The sequence below is a fragment of the Nicotiana tabacum genome, chromosome 11, assembly GCF_000715075.1.
Source record: "Nicotiana tabacum cultivar K326 chromosome 11, ASM71507v2, whole genome shotgun sequence".
NCBI lineage: Eukaryota > Viridiplantae > Streptophyta > Magnoliopsida > Solanales > Solanaceae > Nicotiana > Nicotiana tabacum.
This window is the reverse complement of record NC_134090.1, coordinates 123,669,193-123,682,391: the sequence shown is the minus strand read 5'-3', so window position 1 is coordinate 123,682,391 and position 13,199 is coordinate 123,669,193. Positions and strand designations below refer to the sequence as shown.

Genomic DNA, 13,199 nt, shown 5'->3' with positions numbered 1-13,199 from the left:
GCGAACGCGACCATCACCTCGCGAACGCGTAGAAGAAAAGGCTAGGGGTCCCTAGTTACCTCTCTCCTCTTCGCGAACGCGACCCTACTCCTGCTTTCGCGATTCACATGCAGACCACACCTTTGCATTCGCGTCTTCTCCTTCACGAACGCGAAGAACAAATCCTCATCATCTCAAAAACACTCTTCGCGAACGCGAGGACCTCTCGCGAACGTGTAAGAGGAAACTAGAAAAAAAAACAACAGGAGATATCAGCAATCTCACCATAGCCAAAAATGATCCCGTTAACCACCTGAAACTCATCCTAGCCCTTGAGACCTCAACCAAACATACCAACGCGTACCATAATATCATACGAACTTATTCGAACCTTCGAATCACTCAAAATAACATCAAAGCACCAAATTACACTCAGATTCAAGACTAAAGAACTTCTAAACTTCCTAATTCCACAAACAATGACAAAACCTACCAAACCACATCCGAATGACCTCAAATTTTGTACACAAGTAAGAAATGACACCACGAACCTTGTCCAACTTCCGAAAATCCAATCCGACCCCGATATCAAAATTTCCTCTTCCGGCCAAAATTCTAACTTTCGCCAATTCAAGCCTAAATCTACCACGGACCTCTAAATCACATTCCGGATGCACTCCGAAGTCCAAAATCACCTAACGGAGCTAAAGGAACTATCAAAATTCAAATTCGAGGTCGTTTATACATAAGTCAACATCCGATCAACTTTTCCAATTTAAGCTTTCAATTAAGAGACTATGTGTCTCAATTCCCTCCGAAATCACTCTGGACCCGAACCAACTAATCAGTATATCATAATATAGATGTAGAACATAAAAGAAGAAAGAAATTGGAGAACGGGGCTATAACTCTCGAAACGACCGACCGGGTCGTTACAATCACAATTCAAATTCCTCCTCATCTTAACCTCTTGTAATTCATATCAAGTAGGGCGCAATTGAGAAATCCGTCTCGGTAGAGAATCAACTATGGATGGGTTCTAATGTCTCACCTTTATTACAAAACCTTAAATTGATCGACTCCTATTCAAATTAACACTCTCTTAGCAACAAAAAAAAAAAAATTAACCAGACACAAATACTCAATGATATCGTATTACACGTTTACACAAGACCAGAAAATTAAAATTGAGATTAATTCAAAATCATTCAAGTAACCAGAATTGTCGTGACCAAGTTGAATTGTTATAGCATTAGAACTTCATATTAAGCTACGACTTTAAACAAATTCTATTGTTACTTGACTTCAAACTCCTGTAAAGTAGGCACTAAACATTACAGATATAATGCTAGTATTTTATTGAAGAAATAATTTTACCTTATAAAAGGTATAAAAGTCGGTTAATACTTCGGAAATATTTTTATGGTTCAATATTTAACATAGAACAGGGGCGAATCTAGGTGTATGAGTATAGATCACATGAACTCATGCTCATCTCCCTAAGCTATGTGCATTCTCGATTATTTTATGATAAATATTCTTATATTTTGTGGTATGCCCCCATGCTCATGAGAGCACTTATTGGCGCACTGGCTGAGATTTGCGCCTTTGACTTCTTGCCCTAGGTAAAGGGTTCGAAAACCATGCTCTTTTTTCTCCAATTAAATCTTTTTTCTTTCTGTTTCCTTTCTTTCTTTCTTTTCCTTTTTGTTCTTTTCTTTTTGGTTTACTCTTTGAGCTATTTTAATTGAATTTCAGTTTTTCTTTTTTATTTGGGGTTTAAAACAAGAGGGGTTGCTCTGATGGTAATTAACTTTCACTTCCAACTAAGAAGTTGTGAGTTTGAGTCTCCCCAAGAGCAAGGAGGTAAGTTTCTTGGAGGGAAGGATGCCGAGGGTCTATTGGAAACAGCCTCTCTACCCCAGGTAGGGGTAAGTTCTGCATACACACTACTCTCCCCAGACCCCACTAAGTAGGATTATAGTGGGTTGTTGTTGTTGTTGTTGTTTTTATTTGGGGTTTTTTCTTTGCCCTTTTTTAAATTTTCTTTTTATGGTTTATTCCTGGAGTTTCAAAACTCAAAAGAAAACGTGATTCTAATTTAGTTTCAAGTTTTTTCTTTTCTTTATTTACCATTCTCCATTTGAATGGTTGTACAGTTTTGCAACATAAAATTAAGATATTTGTATCTATAAATTATGATGTTATTGAAAACTATTTACGCACAGTTGAAAATAAAATGATACTCCCTCTGTTCCAGTTTATGTGAACTTATTTCCTTTTTGGTCCGTTCCAAAAAGAATGACCCCTTTCTAAATACAATGGGCCCCTTTTTGACTTGTTTAGGACCACAAATTCCAAAAGTCTTTATTTTTTCTTAAACTCCGTGGCCAGTCAAACATGTTCACATAAATTGAAACGGAGGGAGTAATTGGTATTGTTGATAATGGTACAGATTATAGTTTACTCGTCAAGATGTAGCATAGTAATAAAATCAAACCAAATGGCAAATCTGGGTTAGTTAGACCTCAAAACAGGTAGCTAAACTCGCGTAAGAATTAAAAAAAAAAAAAAAAGTAATACTCATTCTTCTGAAATCCTAGATATGTCTTTGGCATGGAACGTTCGTACTTTTATAATAATATAGATATAAATAGATAAATAGATATAGATTGGCGTCATAAATTACGTGTTGAGCTTACTTGCATAGAAGGATTTTAAGGATTTTACCACTCAAAGGTCATTTAGAAATTTACGATTTTTCTCTCCTAAATTTCTTGTTTGACCCGACCTAAGTGATGTTCCTCTTTTCTATAACAAATCCTGTTTGACTATCGACAAGTTACTTTCTGAGTCCTTTGAGTAATTTAAAAAATTATGTAAAGCTTATTCTTAGAAGGTGCTTCAAATATTTAAGATTAATGGACGTTGTTATCATATTTTGTACTTGGTTATATATGAAAGAATATACAATAAACTGAGATTAGCCTTAGCAATAAGGTACCAATTGCTCTTTGGAGTGTATCATTCACAACCTGAAATTCCATAGTGTCTACCATATTTCCATATGTAAGATATAGCCTAAGTTAGGGTTTTTCTTGATTTTCCTATTATATTTGGATTTTAGTTCTTCTCAAACGAAGGGCGAAGCATTTTTATTTTTCTCAAAAAGAAAATATAATATTTGGATAATCCCTTTTCTAGAGGAAAATATTTTAAATTTTTAATTGAAAATCATCGATCTCACACAACACGCAGCATCCATGATACAATTCTTTAGGATTTTGAGAGTCTTGTTTAAGGAAAAAAAAATTTCGAGATATTTTTGTACTCTCTTTCACATTGGTAGATTTTTTATGGATATAGGTCCATAACCAAACCTAGTACTAATATTCTCAGTTAGTATATTTTTCTTTTGGCATCTAATTTACTGTTATTCAAGGTTTGCTAGGTTACTTGCGCATAATGCCTTGTTATTTCGATCGCAACAAGTAATATTAGAGCCAATGGTTCAGCGAGGATGACGACAAGTTCAAGGCGGGTTCAGATCAGGCTATAGCCAAATTGACAATAATGAAGATTTTTGTCCAAAAACATATATGTCTGAAGTACTAATGTCGAGAAAATTTTCAATGATATTTTCAATGTTTTTGCTATTGCATCCCAAAAAAATCGTTTTTAACTTAGGCTTACTTTTTAACGCATGAGCTCCACTTTTAACGCACAACTCCATTGTTAACCCTGTTCACTTTTAATGCACGACTCCTTTATTTTTAACTCGTGCTCACTTTTAACGCACAAGACTCTAATTTTTAACTTATACCTACTTTTAACCATGACAACCATTAGTCATGAAGAATATATACGGAAGACGAATCAAGTTTGTCAAGAAAATTTAGGCTAAAACGGAGAATCGTTAGGGTTTTCCCCTGATTTACTTACCATATATGGATTTTACCTTTTGAATTATCGTAATTGATTTTTACTTTTCTCAAAAGAAAATTTTAAATTTTTCATATTTCGCTAACCCCTTTCTTGGAGGAAAAGATTTTGGACTTTTATAAGAACTCTTGATATTTTCGTACTCTCATTCATACTAGTAGATTTTTTAAGATTATAGGTCAATTGACCAAACCTCTTTTTAATATTATTTTTTGTATATTTTTCTTTTGTCGTCTGATTTATTGTCATTCAAGATTTACTTCTTCTTTTTTACTTTCACATGACGCCTTGTTATTTCGATCCCAACAGCCTATTGTATGGTTGAATTTATCCTCTTTGGTATATTTATAAGTTTTCTGGATCTAGTTAGCTACCATGAATTACTTTATGATATGCGTAGTTATGCATATATAGCTTTGAGGATCTTACACCAATACATTTACACTAATTTGGATCTAGACATCTCAAATTTATGACAAAAGTTGGCCTATCTTGACCTTAAAATTGACATATTAGGTGAATGACTCCCCTACCGGCTACCACCCTCAGCACCAAATAGAAACAATAAACAGAATAAGAAAATTGTATTACCTTCTTCAGAGTCCTTATAATAATGTCAACTTCACAAAGTATACGTGCCTAAATATATTCCCTAAGTTTTCGCCATCAATCCAACCTCATCCAAGAAACGAACTCACACAAAGAGCATTTCTTCTAACAAAGACATGGAGTTCTTCTATGTCTCTCTTCTTTGCCTATTTGTGTTTTTAGTCTCCCTCTCCCTTCACTTCTTCTTCTACAAGAACAATTCTGGCTACTCTAGCCGCCTTCCCCCGGGAAAAACAGGGTGGCCTGTAGTCGGAGAGGGCCTCGAGTTTCTCTCAAGTGGTTGGAAAGGCCACCCTGAAAAATTCATCTTCGACAGTATGGCTAAGTACTCTTCCATTGTCTTTATAACTCAGCCTTTAGGTGAACAAACTGCTGTTTTTTGTGGTGCCTATGGTAACAAATTCTTGTTTTCAAGCGAAAACAAATTGGTACAAGCATGGTGGCCAAATTCCATGAACAAAGTCTTTCCATCTTCTACACAAACTTCTTCCAAAGAAGAAGCTATTAAAATGAGAAAAATGCTTCAAAATTTTCTCAAACCCGAAGCATTGCAGCGTTACGTTGGTATTATGGACCATATAGCCCAACGTCACTTTGCTTCTGGATGGGAAAATCACGATCAAATTGTTGTTTTCCCATTAGCAAAACGTTACACTTTTTGTTTAGCATGTAGATTATTCGTGAGTGTTGAAGATCCTAACCATGTAGCTAAATTTGCCGACCCTTTTGATGTTTTAGCTTCTGGTTTGGTTTCAGTCGCTATAGATTTGCCTGGAACACCATTTAATCGCACAATTAAGGCTTCTATTTTCATTAGGAAAAAGCCAGTGGCAATTATTAAGCAAATAAAGATTGATTTGGGTGAGGGGAAAGCATCATCAAATCAAGATATATCGTGTACACATGTTCTTGACGTGTGATGAAAGTGGGAAATTTATGCATGAGTTGGATATTGCTGATAAGATATTAGGGTTGTTGATTGGTGGGCATGATACTACTAGTTCTGCCAGGTTGCGCGAATGAATCGTCATAGCATAGTTTAAGAAAAGTTATAATTTTGAATTTTACTCGTATGAACCGATACTGTAAAACTTATTTACACAATCTGCTTACTTTAACTGGTTGTAGCAAGTCGTTTACCTTATCTCTAGGTTAATCATCTCATGTTTATTATAGACAATGCATAATCTGATAGGTTAAATATCTCATGTTTATTATAGACAATGCATAATCTTAGAATACAAATAGAGAAATTTTCATAAGCACTACTTTTTATTAGTAATTTGTCATCTATAGATATCATTTGCTATATTACGGATTATAGATACATTTTCTCAGGTTATAAGATGTATTTGATATATTTAAGTTATTGTATTCATGAATACAGTAGCAAAAATAGGTGTGAATCAGGGAAGTCCAACTAATCAGTTGTTGTATTCGAGTGTATTCGACTGTATTCATGGAGTGAAATATGGGATTACAGTTGGATAGATTATTGTATTCGACTGTATTCACGGCGTGAAATAGGGGATTACGTTGTTTTTAAAACGGAAAGTGAATTAATTAACATAATAGACTCCTAATATAACTCAACAAATTAATTTAAAAAAAACATATGAATACATTCATGGCATATAGCGAGACAATGAATACAATGAAATACATATAATACAGCGAGATACATTGAAATACAATAAAAAAAGACAGTGAATACAATGAAATACATTGAATACAATGAGATATATTGAATTACGATGAAAAAAAAACAATAAATACAATGAAATACATGAAAATACAGCATGATACGTTGAAAATACATTGAAATATATTAACAGAAAATCAAGCTGCTCAGCCCCAAAATCCGCCGTATTTGTTTAAGAACAAACCCTAATTTTTGACGAATCTGCCGCCAAGCAAAAACCCTGAATCTCACTGTTCCCATGCATCCTGTACATTGCTTCTGACACATCTGGCAGTACCATCGTAGCTTTTGTAAGCCCTTAACTTTGATTCGATTCGCAACTACCTTTGGGGTTAAAGAAATCGTTTTTCCCCATTTTTGAATTTGGGAATTCTAGAAGTAGTAATCCTACAAAAGGGAAACTTTTGTCCAGAATCTGCCGGCGACAAAGGCTTATTATCCTTTTGTAGGATTAGTTACCTATAATCCGGCGACACCAGAAATGGCCTTCACTGCCGGCGACAAAGGAGAAAAGAGGAGGTAATTGTTGTTGTACAATTGTTGAAATTGTACAAGAAAGAAGAAAAGAGGATATGAGATCGCGAAGTAGAGAGAGAGGGAGAATAGATATGGGGTAGGGGATAGGAGAAATTTGAGGGGATATGAGAGAGAAAAATAATACAAACTTATTTTATGGCTTAAGAGTAGGAAATGACCATAAATAGATATTTGGCTATAAAAAATCAAAAGGTAGCTATGGAATATAATTTTTTAAAAGGGTATTTATTTAAAATAAATAAGGTATTAACTTTTGCTATAGGAGGTAACTAATCCATAGAGCATATATAACCCTTCTTATCTTTTTTAACCAGAAAATTAAAAGTCATATCATGTCGTATAAACGTCAATAACTCAATATGAAACTAGCGTCTAAAAACAGTTGAAATTGTATTTTCTCCCGTACCAATTTTAGTCTAATTAGATGTGAATATATATATTAGTTGGTATGTAACGGATATTTGGGAAACGAAATAAAAGAAAATTCATTTCTTTGCTTTGCTTGGTTTATATATATATGTGTGTGTGAACATGATCATGCTTGGAGAAATTGTACATTAAGGAGATGAAGAAAGCTAGTTGTTTGGTGTAAATCTGACTGACCGCACTAAGTGACTAGAAGTAGGATATTACCAAATTTACTGTATAGAATCTTTTGAACGATCATAAATTTGCCTCTCAAAGTAAACAAATTAACTCTCTTCCTAAAGTGTCGTCCGTTCTTAGTGAATCTGTTTGACTGGGCACGAAATTTAAAAAAAAATAAAAAATTTGAAATTTATATTTCTAAACAAGTCAAAAAGGGGGCCTAGAATATTTGTGTGGTTATAAAAGCTTCTTATTAAAAGTAGAATTGTAAGTTTAAGTTAAATTGTTACCAAATTTAGAAAGGCGTCATTCTTTTTAAAACGGACCAAAAATGAAATAGGTTCACTAACTCAAACAGAGATAGTACTATATAAGCGTGAGCAAGAACTTGGGTTGCTACCTTCTTTTAGTTTTAACGAGGATCATCCACTAATCCCAAGCCACCTAGCAGTTTACCTATTTAAAGTATTTCAATTGTACTAACGTGATATTTTTACGGCTAAAAAGCCATTACTTGTCAGATTCTACTTCTACAAATATTTGCCATGTGGTTTTGTCCATGGCAATTGATTAAGTTATACATTTACAATTTTTACACTATAATGTAACTTTAACTAATTATAGTAGCTTACTTAGCTTATCTTTTAATTCGAGGTTATCAAATCACATTTACCATACATATAGTTATATTATTGTGTACGAGTAAAATCGGGGCAGAGTTTCTCCCTATTCTCCTATGAGGAAACAAAGGGGAACCACGAGTTGACTTGATTATAATCGAGGTCCGATGACCCCTCGTATCGAACCCAGGAGGGATGAACAATGTATTTGGGATCAGGTACTGTGAAATAACGGACCCAGACCAAGTATAGTTTATACACCTCGGGAAACGCGAAGAACGGTTATGCATGACGAGTAGGGGGCCGTAATATTCGCCCTCAATCGAACATTACGGCGCGAATCCCGTCCGATATCAACTGCGGATCGACATTTACCGGAAAAAACATATATTTTTACCTTATTTAGACTTGTACTGGGACTCAAATTCCCCTACTATACAAAAGAAAAGGTTTTTTTTATTTTGAGACGTAATTTTGGTAATCAAAGCAATAACAGTTCATTCTTATCCTCTAGTCATTACAAAAAAAAGTGTTCTTCGATTATTCTCTTCTTTATTAGCATCTGAGCTTATATCGAGGGTCCGATCGAGGTTGAATTCACTATTTCTCTTGAGATCAGGCTTGATCATCACATTGCAATTGGTTTAATCTTTCATTTCACCTTTAACTTAATTATTTGTTGTTCTTAAATAATCATATTGAATTGAACCGCATATCTTTTAAACCATATACAAATTGAATTGCTACCCACTTTCGGGGGCAAACAGTTTGACGCACACCCTGGGGCTAAGCATAATAGTGGGGATTTGATACGAATCTCCATAACACACCTTATTTTATGCTTGTTCTTTGAAGTTTTGATTCCAGATTAGCCTAAGGATGTCAAATTCTCAATCTGCTTACTGGAACGTTGACACTGAGTCAGACCATCATGGTGAGAATAATAACGTGATAACTAGCAATGATGTTCCTCCTTTCGATCCCAATGGTGTCCCAGCCGCAGACCCGGTCGATGCTAACTGGCAGGTGGCCATCAACATCAATCTACCAACTGATCCCAAACATAACGTTCACGGGGGACCCCGGCCAGCAGCTCGAGAGGCGCCCGAAGGTGAAGGTGATGGGATGATCCTATAGTTGATTTTCAAAATGTTGCAGGCTCAGCAAGTAGCGATAAAAAAGTTGCAGAACCAAAGCCACTCCCCTAACAGGGTGGAACCCGAGCAGTCCCAGGAAAAATACTTGGCGGGATGAACAAGTTACCGTGGAACCAGGTGAATTCATACCCGGGGAAACTTCTGAGGTGATGAAGATGCTCGAAGCATTGACAAAATAGGTGGAGTCAGGCGAGAAAATGATTGAGGCCAATGACAAGAAGGTAGAAACGTACAACTCCAGGATCGATCAGATCCCTGAAGCGCCTCCAATATTGAAGGGACTGGACTCCAAAAGGTTTATAAAGAAGTCATTCCCCCCGAGCGCAGCACGAAGCCAATCCCGAAGAGGTTTCGAATGCCCTACTTTCCCAAGTATAATGGAACCACGGATCCAAATGAGCATGTAACCTCCTATACATGCGCGATCAAAGGGAATGACTTGGAAGACGACGAAATCGAGTCGATGTTGCTGAAAAAATTTGGGGAAACCTTGTCCAAGGGAGAAATGATATGGTACTGCCTCCGAATTCTATCTACTCATTTTCTATGCTTGCAGATGCTTTCATGAAGGCCTATGCCGAAGCCATCAAGGTCGAGACCAAGAAGTCTGACCTTTTCAAGGTTAGACAGAGGGATGACGAGATGCTTAGGGAGTTTGTGTCGAGGTTCCATATGGAACTAATGGATCTGTCTCCAGTTGCAGATAATTGGGTTGTTTCGGCATTTACTCAAGGGATCCACCCCCGAAGTTCCGTGGCCTTTCAATAGTTAAAGAAAAACTTGGTGGAGTACCTAGTGTTCACTGGGATCTGTTTACCCCATCAAAATCGATGAAGGTCTAAGAGAACCATTAATTGAGAGCCAAGGCCGGTCCGAGATCGTTATCATCCACACAGCACGGGCCAAAGGGAAAGCGGGGTGCCACCCGACAAGGAATGAGAATAAAAATGATCGAGGACCGAACGGTCGGGGCTAGATGAGCGATAGCGGGTTTGAGAGGACGCTTGAGAGTAGGGAGTCACCAAGATTATCGGAGTATAATTTCAACGTGGACGCTGTAAGTATAGGGTCAACCATAGGGCGCATCAAAGAGACTAAGTGGCCCCAACCGTTGCAGTCCAACCCTTTCCAAAGAGATCCTAATTTGATGTGTAAGTACCACGGTCACGATCATAGGACCGAAGATTGCTGACAGTTAAGAGAAGAAGTTTTTCGATTGTTCAACAATGGGCACCTTCGAGAATTCCTAAGCGAGCGAGCCAAAAACCATTTCAGAAATCGGTACGCCAATAAACAAGTCGAACAAGAGGAGCCTCTACATGATCATTGGGGGAGTGGATGTCCCCCAAGGGCTGATGATAAAACTCACCAAAGTTTCCATCACAAAAGGAAAATACACCCAGGATTATGTCCCGGAAGGAGCCATCTCGTTCAACGACGAAGACGTTGAGGGCATCATACAGCCTCACAACGATACACTAGTAGTATCTGTACTTATCAATAAATATCGAGTTAAATGTGTGTTGATTGATCCAGGTAGCTCGGCCAACATCATCAAATCGAGGGTCGTAGTGTGACTGGGTTAAAGAATCAAATTGTACTGGCGGTTCGGATATTGAATGGATTCAACATGGCATATGAGACCACAAAAGGTGACTGTTTGGGACCACCCAAGAAATAAATTTCTACGTGATCGAAAGGGATATGAGGTGCAATGCCTTGTTCGGAAGGTTGTGGATTTACAACATGAGAGCGGTGCTTTCGACCTTACATCAAGCCCTGAAATTTCCCACTCTGGGAGGAGTCAAAACAGTCTATGGAGAACAACCGACCGCAAGGTAAATGTTCGTTGTCGATGAAGTAATCCCGATGCTCGCGGTTTCAACATCAAAAAGTGTTGAACCAACCAAAAATGAAGAAACTAAATAGCAATCAATGACACCAGCCTCAACCCAGCCGAAAAATAGAAAAATCACGGAGCGGATGATGAGGATGATTACAGCATCCCTGGATCTTTCATAGCACCCGATGGCGCTGACGCTACCAAATCGACGATCGAGGAGTTGGGCCAATTTATATTGATCGAACACCTACCGGATCAAAAGGTACACCTGGGCACGTGCTTAACTCCCGAGCTCAGGAAAAAATTAATTGATTTTCTTAAAGCTAACACCGATTATTTTGCCTTGTCCCATCTAGACATGACAGGGATCCCACCGGAGGTAACCACTCACAAATTAAGCTTGGATCCAAAGTTCCATCCGATTAAGAAGAAAAGAAGGCTACAATCCGAGATCAAACACACATTCATCAAGGACGATGTATCTAAACTTCTGAAAATAGGTTCCATCCGGGAAGTTAAATACTCGGATTGGTTAGCAAACATAGTAGTCGTGCCTAAAAAAGGAAATAAATTCAGAATGTGTGTAGACTATAAGGATATAAACAAGGTGTGTCCAAAGGATTCTTTTTCCTTGCGTAACATCGATCGAATGATCGACACAACGGCTGGACATGAGACACTTAGTTTTCTCGACGCCTATTCCGGATACAACCAAATTTGGAAGGACCTGGGCGATCAAGAAAAGACTTCCTTCATAACCAAGTTCGACACCTACTGCTATAACGTAATGTCGTTCGGATTAAAAAATGTCGGTCCCACATACCAACGTCTAGTCAATCTAATGTTCAAAGAACAAATAGGGAAATCAATGAAAGTTTATATTGATGATACGTTGGTTAAGTGGACCATTTGAAACATTTGCAGGAAACCTTCGACATATTGAGAAAGTACAACATGAAGCTAAAACCAGATAAGTGCGTATTTGGGGTCAGCTCGGATAAGTTTCTCGGATTCTGGTATCTAATCGGGGAATAGAGATCAACCTGGACAAAATAAAGGCCATAGAGGATATCACTGTATTGGACAACGTCAAGCCAGTGCAGAGGCTGACCGGGCGGATAGCCTTGTTGGGACGGTTCATCTCGAGATCGCAGGATAAGAGTCATCAGTTCTTCTCACTATTGAAAAAGAAAAACAACTTCTCTTGGACTCCGAAATGCCAGCAAGCTTTGAAAGAACTCAACTGGTACCTATTGAGTCCCCCCTTGTTGTACACTTCGAAGTCGGACGAACAGTTGTACCTCTACTTGGCAATTTTCGAGGTAGCGGTAAGCGGTGTCCTGGTCCGGGAAGAAAAAGGCACAGAATTTCCTATTTATTATATTAGTAGAACCATATGCGATGCCGAAAAAGGGTACCCTCACCTAGAAAAATTAGCGCTCGCGTTACTAAGAACTCTTAGGAAGTTAAAGTCGTACTTTCAATGCAACCCCATATGTGTTGTGACCTCTTATCCACTAAAGAATGTCATGCACAAACCCGATATCTCAGGCCGATTGGCCAAATGGTCTAGAAATTAGCAGGTATGATTTGAGTATAAACTCTAGACCATCATAAACTCTCAGATTTTGGCTGACTTTGTGGCTAACTTCATACCGGCTCTGATACCCGAGGTTGAAAAGGAGTAACTACTCACTTCAGGTATTAACTTGGATCGGAACCCTATTCATGGATGGTGCCTCTAACGCGAAGGGGTCCTGGCTCGGTATCGTATTGAAACCACCTACTGGTAATGTAATTAGGTAGTTTATTAGAACTGTTAAATTGACTAACAACGAAGCCAAGTATAAGGCTATAATTGCATGTCTAGAACTGCTAAGAGCCTAGGGGCTAAAGTGATTCAAGCCAATGTGACTCTCTCCTCTTCTTAAATGAAGTAAATTGAACGTTCGAAGTAAAGAAGGAATTGCGGAGGTACTTGAACAAGTTGCAGGTGACTATACTCAAATCAAGGAATGGACTCTATAACACATGCCTCGGCATCAAAATAGCGAGGCTAATGCACTGGCAAACTTGGGGTCGCCTGTCGACTCCGATGAATTCGACTTGGGGGCAGTGGTATAACTAATAAACTCGGTGGTAGAAAAAGGTCACACCGAGGTAAACTCGAAAAGTTTGACTTGGGATAGGAGAAACAAATGCATAGACTACCTGAAGACAGG

At 37.8% G+C, this 13,199-nt stretch overlaps 1 pseudogene; it reads left to right on the top strand.

Annotated features, from left to right (window-relative positions):
- The first annotated feature begins 4,576 nt into the window (after positions 1-4,576).
- LOC107775634 (beta-amyrin 28-monooxygenase-like) lies at positions 4,577-5,964 on the top strand (annotated as a pseudogene).
- Positions 5,965-13,199: the final 7,235 nt, after the last annotated feature.